Here is a 7400-nt window from a genome sequence, read left to right on the forward strand (position 1 = left end):
TATTAACTACGGAAAGATAGATTTTAAGTGATTATAAGTAGTAAGCGTAGAGATCAAAGTTGGTTACCTAAGAAATATAAATAAATGCTCAGTCTGAGTTCTACAAACTAAACAGGATTTGAATCAATCAGTGTGTCACCCTTTCAGGTAATACAAACAAGTCACAGATCCTCAATACACTGGCAGGAATTGCCTTCCAGCCTGGGACTATCCTCCCCCATTCAAAGTCTTTGTCCTCCAGATGTTTCCATGTGTTGAGTTGTGGGGGAAGTGAGGGCAAGTGATGACCCATAGGCAGCAGGTGGACTCTCCTTTCGGGGAGGCTAGCTCCCCGGCCCCACCACTTCTAACTGAGGCCTCCTTGGCTGGAGCCCAGAGGCCCCACCCCAGCCGGAGCCCTGGGCCGTCCGGAACTCTGAGCCCTCCCCATCCCCATGGCTGGAGGATCCCCGGGCTGGCCCAACCTGCCCCAGCCATGCTGCACCTCCCCTCCCGAGACCGCAAGCTGCTCGGTGGGAAAAGCTCTTGTCTCTTCCCAAAGAACCTGAGCTCTTTATATGTGCCATGCAGGTTCCAGGGCAGCTAAGGAGGTGGTATCTGCTACTCAGCTTCTTGGATTCATCGGTAATCTCCAGCTGAAAGGCAGATACTGCCTCCTCAGTCACCCTGGAACATGCATGGCACACAATAAGCAAAAACTTCCTCTGTGCCAACTGCCAAAACCTGCAATCGCTGCCTATGATGTCACTTCTTTTATACTTTCTTCTAGCATGCTGGGAAGATCTTTGCTGTGAGGTGAGTTAGTCCACCCCCTGTGGCATGTGTTCCTCCTCTGAGAAACCTCTGGGATAGTGGATTCTTTTCTTGATGGGTGCTGATGAGCCATTAATGCTGTCTGGCCACTCCACTGTTGTACCTGAAAGGCTGGTTGTGGGTGTTCCCAACCTCACAACATATTTCAGTAACATATATAGCAATACTTCATCACCTCACATATAATGATAGCACATACAATCCATTGGTATATTAATGTTCAGCAGGTCAAGACTGTTAAAATGATACCTCACACGGCATATTTTGGACAAAACACATAATATCACCATGGTGAATAAGGGGGTTCCAGGGTGCTGTTTCAAGGTACAAAGTGTCACAATATGGAATATAGATATTACAAGTAAGATTAATCCATGTAGCAACTCACAAATAGTCAACAGAGTTGAAACACTAAAAACTTTCTTATAATACCTTTTTTATCAATATTAATTTGCAACTGTGCCAGACAGATTTCAGCAATGCACCTACCGGTCAGTGTCCAGGTAAGACATGGGGCCCATGGCATGAGCTGGCATGTGGCCTACCTGCATCAAAGGGGCACAGCAGAGAGCTAGTACCACTGGGTCATGATTTTGTGGCAAAACATTTTACTTCTTTTAAAGCAAATTCTGCAAAACCTTGCTGAGAAGATGGGAGGGATGTAAAAACACAAACTGACATGCGAAATTAAATGCTCATGAAGTCATTAAGCAATGTAGCCCCAGGAGATCTGTGCTTGCAGCTTTCTTTCAGTTCTATGTACTATACATGCAAAGGGGGAGGAATAGCTTAGTGGTTTGAGCATTGGCCTGCTAAACCCAGGGTTGTGAGCTCAATCCTTGAGGGGGCCATTTAGTGATATGGGGCAAAAAGCTGTTGGATGATTTAATTGGGGATTGGTCCTGCTTTGAGCAACAGGTTGGACTAGATGATCTTCTGAGGTCCCTTCCAACCCTGAGATTCTATGAAAAGACTAATGAACACTAGAGCCTCAGATGCTTCTCAATTCTCTGTAACCTCAGTCTTGTCTAAATTCCAGTGTGATTATCAAAGATGATGAAATATTCCCTTTCCTAATTTCCCCCTCTCTCCCTTCCAACAACTCCCTATACAGATCATTTCTAGTATGCAATTAAAATGTCAACACTTTTGGTGATCATTTTCAAAGCTTATGGTTCTTGAATAAGGTAGTAGCACTCTCAGGAGTCTTCTGATGCTATCCTAAACAGTACACATTAGGATTCAGTGTTTTAAAGTGGTCAGAAGCCTGCTGTAGTAAGGACATGTGATTTTTTTTAACAACTAATTAACACAGTACAATTTATGTTTATTTGGCCTCCTCTCTGCACAGCATAGCTCAAAGCAGCTGAGAAAAGAAATATTGATAGTTTTTGTTGCCTTCTTGTATTGATGTTTATAAAGTATTATGCAGAGCATTATAGAAATCCAAAGTATGGTCATGTTATTTGAGATAGCACCCTTCAGTCAAAGGGTTTTACAAAGGTGGATATGTTCTACGGATGTGGAGACTGATGCACAGAATTTTAAAGGCCTGATCTTGCAAGGATCAGCTATCATTGGCTTTAGGGGGAGTTGCTGGCTTCCACTGTGATCTATTCATTGTATTCTTGCTGTTTATTCTAAGTACATCTTTATCCCATAAACCAACTTCCTAATAAAATTAGAGGAGTTAAAGGCCTGTATTTTCACTTAGTTAAGATACAGCCACAAGTTTCTCATGCTTAACACACTAGAGAACTTTTTTTTTCTGATAATATTGAAAAAAGCATGTTTTTAAAAAATTCTTCTTTCCTTCTTTGAAAAACCAAAGAATTTGTCTCTGTACACATATCATGGTCTTGTAAATTTATTCCACCTTTTTGATGGAGAGCCATATTTTGATATTTTTTGGCATTTTTCCTAATAGCTATAAAGATGTTTGTGTGTGTGCATGCACACTATTAAATTTGATCTTAACAGAGAGGAATATCTTACAATCATAATATATGGAGATATACCTTATAGAACTGGAGGGGACCCTGAAAGGTCATTGAGTCCAGCCCCCTGCCTTCACTGGTAGGGCCAAGTACTGATTTTACCCTAGATCCCTAAGTGGCCCCCTTAAGGATTGAATTCACAACCCTGGGTTTAGCAGGCCAATGCTCAAATCGCTGAGCTATCCCATATGCAGGGGGATGAGGGGAAGGCACACAGATTGAGAATGAATGTATTCTGAAGATCACCAATGCATCTGACAGGCCTGGCAATTACTAAGATACTATGTGCTTTGCTGCCACTAGCTATTCCTAAATGCAATTTAATAGAATTAAAATTTTAGTCCAGTTGTAATCTATTCAGATTCTTAGACATGAGTCTCTAACTACCTTATGCCTCCACGTTATTTATTTCTCAAAAATGGCTCTAAACTAATTATTTGAAAGAGGCACAGATTCAGAAATCCTCCAGTGGTCTTGGAAATAATTTATTAAATTGGAAATCATTTATTATACTTACTCATCTATAATTTTGCATGACATTTTACTAAATGCCTGACCGGGATTATAGAAAATAACTAGATCCAACTTAACTTTAGTTTTAAAAAAATCCAGTTGTAATTAAATCTAACTCCTCTGATTAAAGATGTCCATAATGCTGCTGCTGTGGAAAATTGGATTAGTGTGGTAGAGAACTGGATTGTTTTATCAGGGACTGGAATTGCTAATGAGTAGAAATAGATCGACAGCATTAAAACTTGTATTGTATGCTGGGCCTTAATGCTGGGAGATTAGTGTGTACTGCACAAAGCAACCCACTGCACTGTGGACCTTTTAAAACAATGTAATGATGGACATCCAAAAGAAAGCAGGGTGGGGAGGAGATTGAGGCCTTAGCTACACTTGCGAGTTGCAGCGCTGTAAAGCCACCCCCAGCGCTGTAACTCACTCCCTGTCCACACTGGCAAGGCATTTGCAGCGCTGTATCTCCTTGGTTGCAGCGCTGCATGTACTCCACCTTGCCGAGAGGAATAGCGAGTACAGCGCTGCCGCTGCAGCGCTGCGGTGCCAGTGTGGCCACCCAATGCGCTGTGAATGGCCTCCAGAATTTTTCGACAGTATCCCACAATGCCTGTTCTAGCCACTCTGGTCATCAGTTCAAACTCTACTGCCCTGGCCTCAGGTAACCAACCATGTGACCGACCCTTTACATTCCCCGGGAATTTTAAAAATCCCCTTCCTGTTTGCTCAGCCCAGCGTGGCGTGGAGTGCTATCAGCAAATCTTTCCAGGTGACCATGCCTCCACGCGCCAAGCGAGCCCCAGCATGGAGCAATGGCGAGTTGCTGGACCTCATCAGTGTTTGGGGGGAGGAAGCTGTCCAGTCCCAGCTGCGCTCCAGCCGTAGGAATTAAGATACCTTCGGGAAGGTATCAAAGGACATGATGGAAAGGGGCCATGACCGGGACGCCCTTCAGTGCAGGATTAAAGTCAAGGAGCTGCAGAGTGCCTACCGCAAAGCCCGCGACGCAAACGGCCGCTCGGGTGCTCCCCCCGCGACCTGCAGATTCTACAAGGAGCTGGATGCGATACTTGGGGTTAACCCCACTTCCACTCCGAGCACCATCATGGACACTTCAGAGCCGGTGTGGGGGGGGGGGGAGGAGGAGGAAAATGGGAGTGATGGTGGTGGGCCGGATGGAGACACCCCGGAATCCCTGGAGCCATGCAGCCAGGAGCTCTTCTCGAGCCAGGAGGATGGTAACCAGTCACAGCGGTCAGTACTTGGTGGAGGAAAAACAGAAGAGCGGGTTCCCGGTAAGCATTTTTTTTCGGGAAGGAATTTTTTCGGTGCGGGCTCTTTGGGAGAGGAGGGTTAAGCAGGCATGCCTAGATGCGGAATAGTGCATTGATGTGGTTTATCACATTGCGGTAATCAGCCTCAGTAATGTCTTCGAATGTCTCATCCAGAACGTGTGCAATGCGCTTGCGCAGGTTTATAGGGAAAGCCACCGTGGTCCTTGTCCCAGCCAGGCTAAAGTGTCCACGCCACTGTGCCGCGAGGGGCGGGGGGACCATTGCTGCACACAGGCAAGCTGCATATGGGCCAGGGCGGAAGCCGCATTGCAGTAGAAGACCCTCCCTTGCTTCCCAGGTCACCCTCAGCAGCGAGATATCGTCCAGGACGAACTCCTGTGGAAAATGTTGGGACAGTGTTCAATGTAGGTGCCCCCTGAAGCCGTTGGCTCTCCCCAAGGCACAGAAACCCAGAGGACAGTGCAGCCCTGAAACAATCAATCCCCATTACTCATCATTTTGAGGCTCTTGTGGGATATGTGTGCTCTGTTTCGGATGGGAAAATTATGCTATTGTGTAGACCCTGTGTGTTTTCTACTCCTTAAGTGCGGGGGGAATCATTACTCTGTCTGGTATAAACAATGCTGCCTCTGTTAAATGTTACGTTTTGCCTATACAGCTGCATCAACCTTGAGACCTCAGCTGTCCCTCTTATCACCGGCTCAGAGACTGCAAAGACTCAGGAAGAGACCACGAAAAAGCAAAGAAGACATGCTGCAAGAAGTGATGCGGCAATCTATTAAAGAGAACGAGAAGGCACAGGACTGGAGGGAGAGAGAAAGCAGGATCCGCCAGGAAAACGCAGCGCACCGGCAGCAAAGCACTGATAGGCTCATCAGCATCCTGGAGGGCCAAGCAGATGCTATCCAGGAGCTGGTAGCCATGCAGAAAGAGGAGCAGTACCGAAAACGCAAACGCCACCCCCCCCACAGCCCTTGTCCCAAAACTCTTTCCGTTGTGCCCCACTGTCACCTCCAACCCACTTTCCCCAACTTCCGTGTTCTTCACGCCACCCGCTGCCTCCAACACCAGTATCTTCACCACCCAACCCTGAAGACCATGACCCTTACCCTCTGCACTCAACCCCCATCACCATGCAGTATAGCTGCCCTGAAGTGCAGCACTCACTGCACAGCACACCAGACAGGACATACACGAATCTGTGATTGTACTGTTCCCCACTCCACCCCATTTTTTTCTTTTCAATAAATAATTTTTTTTTCTTTTCAATCAATGAATTCTTTGGCTTTGAAAATATTCTTTATTATTGCATAAAGTAAAAGACTCCTTAGCCCAGGAAATAAACAGGCACTGCAAGTCTGCTTGTCTGCTAAGCAGACACTGATACCTAAAGATTGGAACTACTGCACTTCACTCCCATGCAGGGCACCAGATATCACTGCTGGTTTTCATCCTCAAATTGCTCCCTCAAGGCATCAATCCTTGCAGCCCTGCGCTCTGGCTGTGCAAATTCAGCCTCCAGGTGTTGCACCTCGGAGGTCCATGCCTGAGTGAAGCTTTCACCCCTCCCTTCACAAATATTATGGAGGGCACAGCACGCGGATATAACCGCAGGGATGCTGCTTTCGGTCAAGTCCAGCTTCCCTTACGGAGATCGCCAGCGGGCCTTTAAATGGCCAAAGGCACACTCCACAGTCATTCGGCACCGGCTCAGCCTGTAGTTGAACCGTTCCTTGCTGCTGTCAAGGCTCCCTGTGTAGGGTTTCATGAGCCATGGCATTAACAAGTAAGCGGGATCTCCAAGGATCACAATGGGCATTTCAACTTCCCCTACCGTGACCTTCCGCTCTGGGAAAAAAAGTCCCGGCCTGCATCTTCCTGCACAGCCAAGTATTCCGAAAGATGTGTGCGTCATGCACCTTTCCAGGCCAGCCTGTGTTAATATCAATGAAACGCCCACGGTGATCCACAAGCGCCTGGAGAACCATAGAGAAATACCCCTTCCAATTAACGTACTCGGATCCTAGGTGGGGTGGTGCCAGAATAGGAATGTGCGTCCCATCTATCGCTCCTCCACAGTTAGGGAACCCCATTTGTGCAAAGCCATCCACTTTTTCCTGCACGTTACCCAGAGTCACGGTTCTTCTGAGTAGGATGCGATTAATGGCCTTGCAAACTTGCATCAAAACGATTCCGACGGTCGACTTTCCCACTCCAAACTGGTTTGCGACTGACTGGTAGCTGTCTGGAGTTGCCAGCTTCCAGATTGCAATAGCCACCCGCTTCTCCACTGGCAGGGCAGCTCTCAATCTCGTGTCCTTGCGCCGCAGGGTGGGGACAAGCTCCTCACACAGTCCCATGAAAGTGGATTTTCTCATCCAAAAGTTCTGCAGCCACTGCTCGTCATCCCAGACTTCCATGACGATGTGATCCCACCACTCGGTGCTTGTTTCCCGAACCCAAAAGCGGCGTTCCACGGTGCTAAGCATGTCTGTGAATGCCACAAGCAATTTTGTGTCGTATGCGTTACGTGTCTCAATAGCATCGTCAGAATCCTCACCCTCACTCTCACTTTGGATCTTAAGGAATAGTTCGATAGCCAAACGTGATGTGCTGGCGAGACTCGTCAGCATACGCCTCAGCAGTTCGGACTCCATTTCCCACAGACAGATCGCGCTGCACAGAAACCGTTGAAAGATGGCACCAAAGATGGACGGAAACAAAGGGATTTCCGGGATATGAAGCGATGCATCACGGGGCATTGGGACAGGACCCA

This window comes from Malaclemys terrapin, chromosome 2, assembly GCF_027887155.1.
Source record: "Malaclemys terrapin pileata isolate rMalTer1 chromosome 2, rMalTer1.hap1, whole genome shotgun sequence".
Lineage (NCBI taxonomy): Eukaryota > Metazoa > Chordata > Testudines > Emydidae > Malaclemys > Malaclemys terrapin.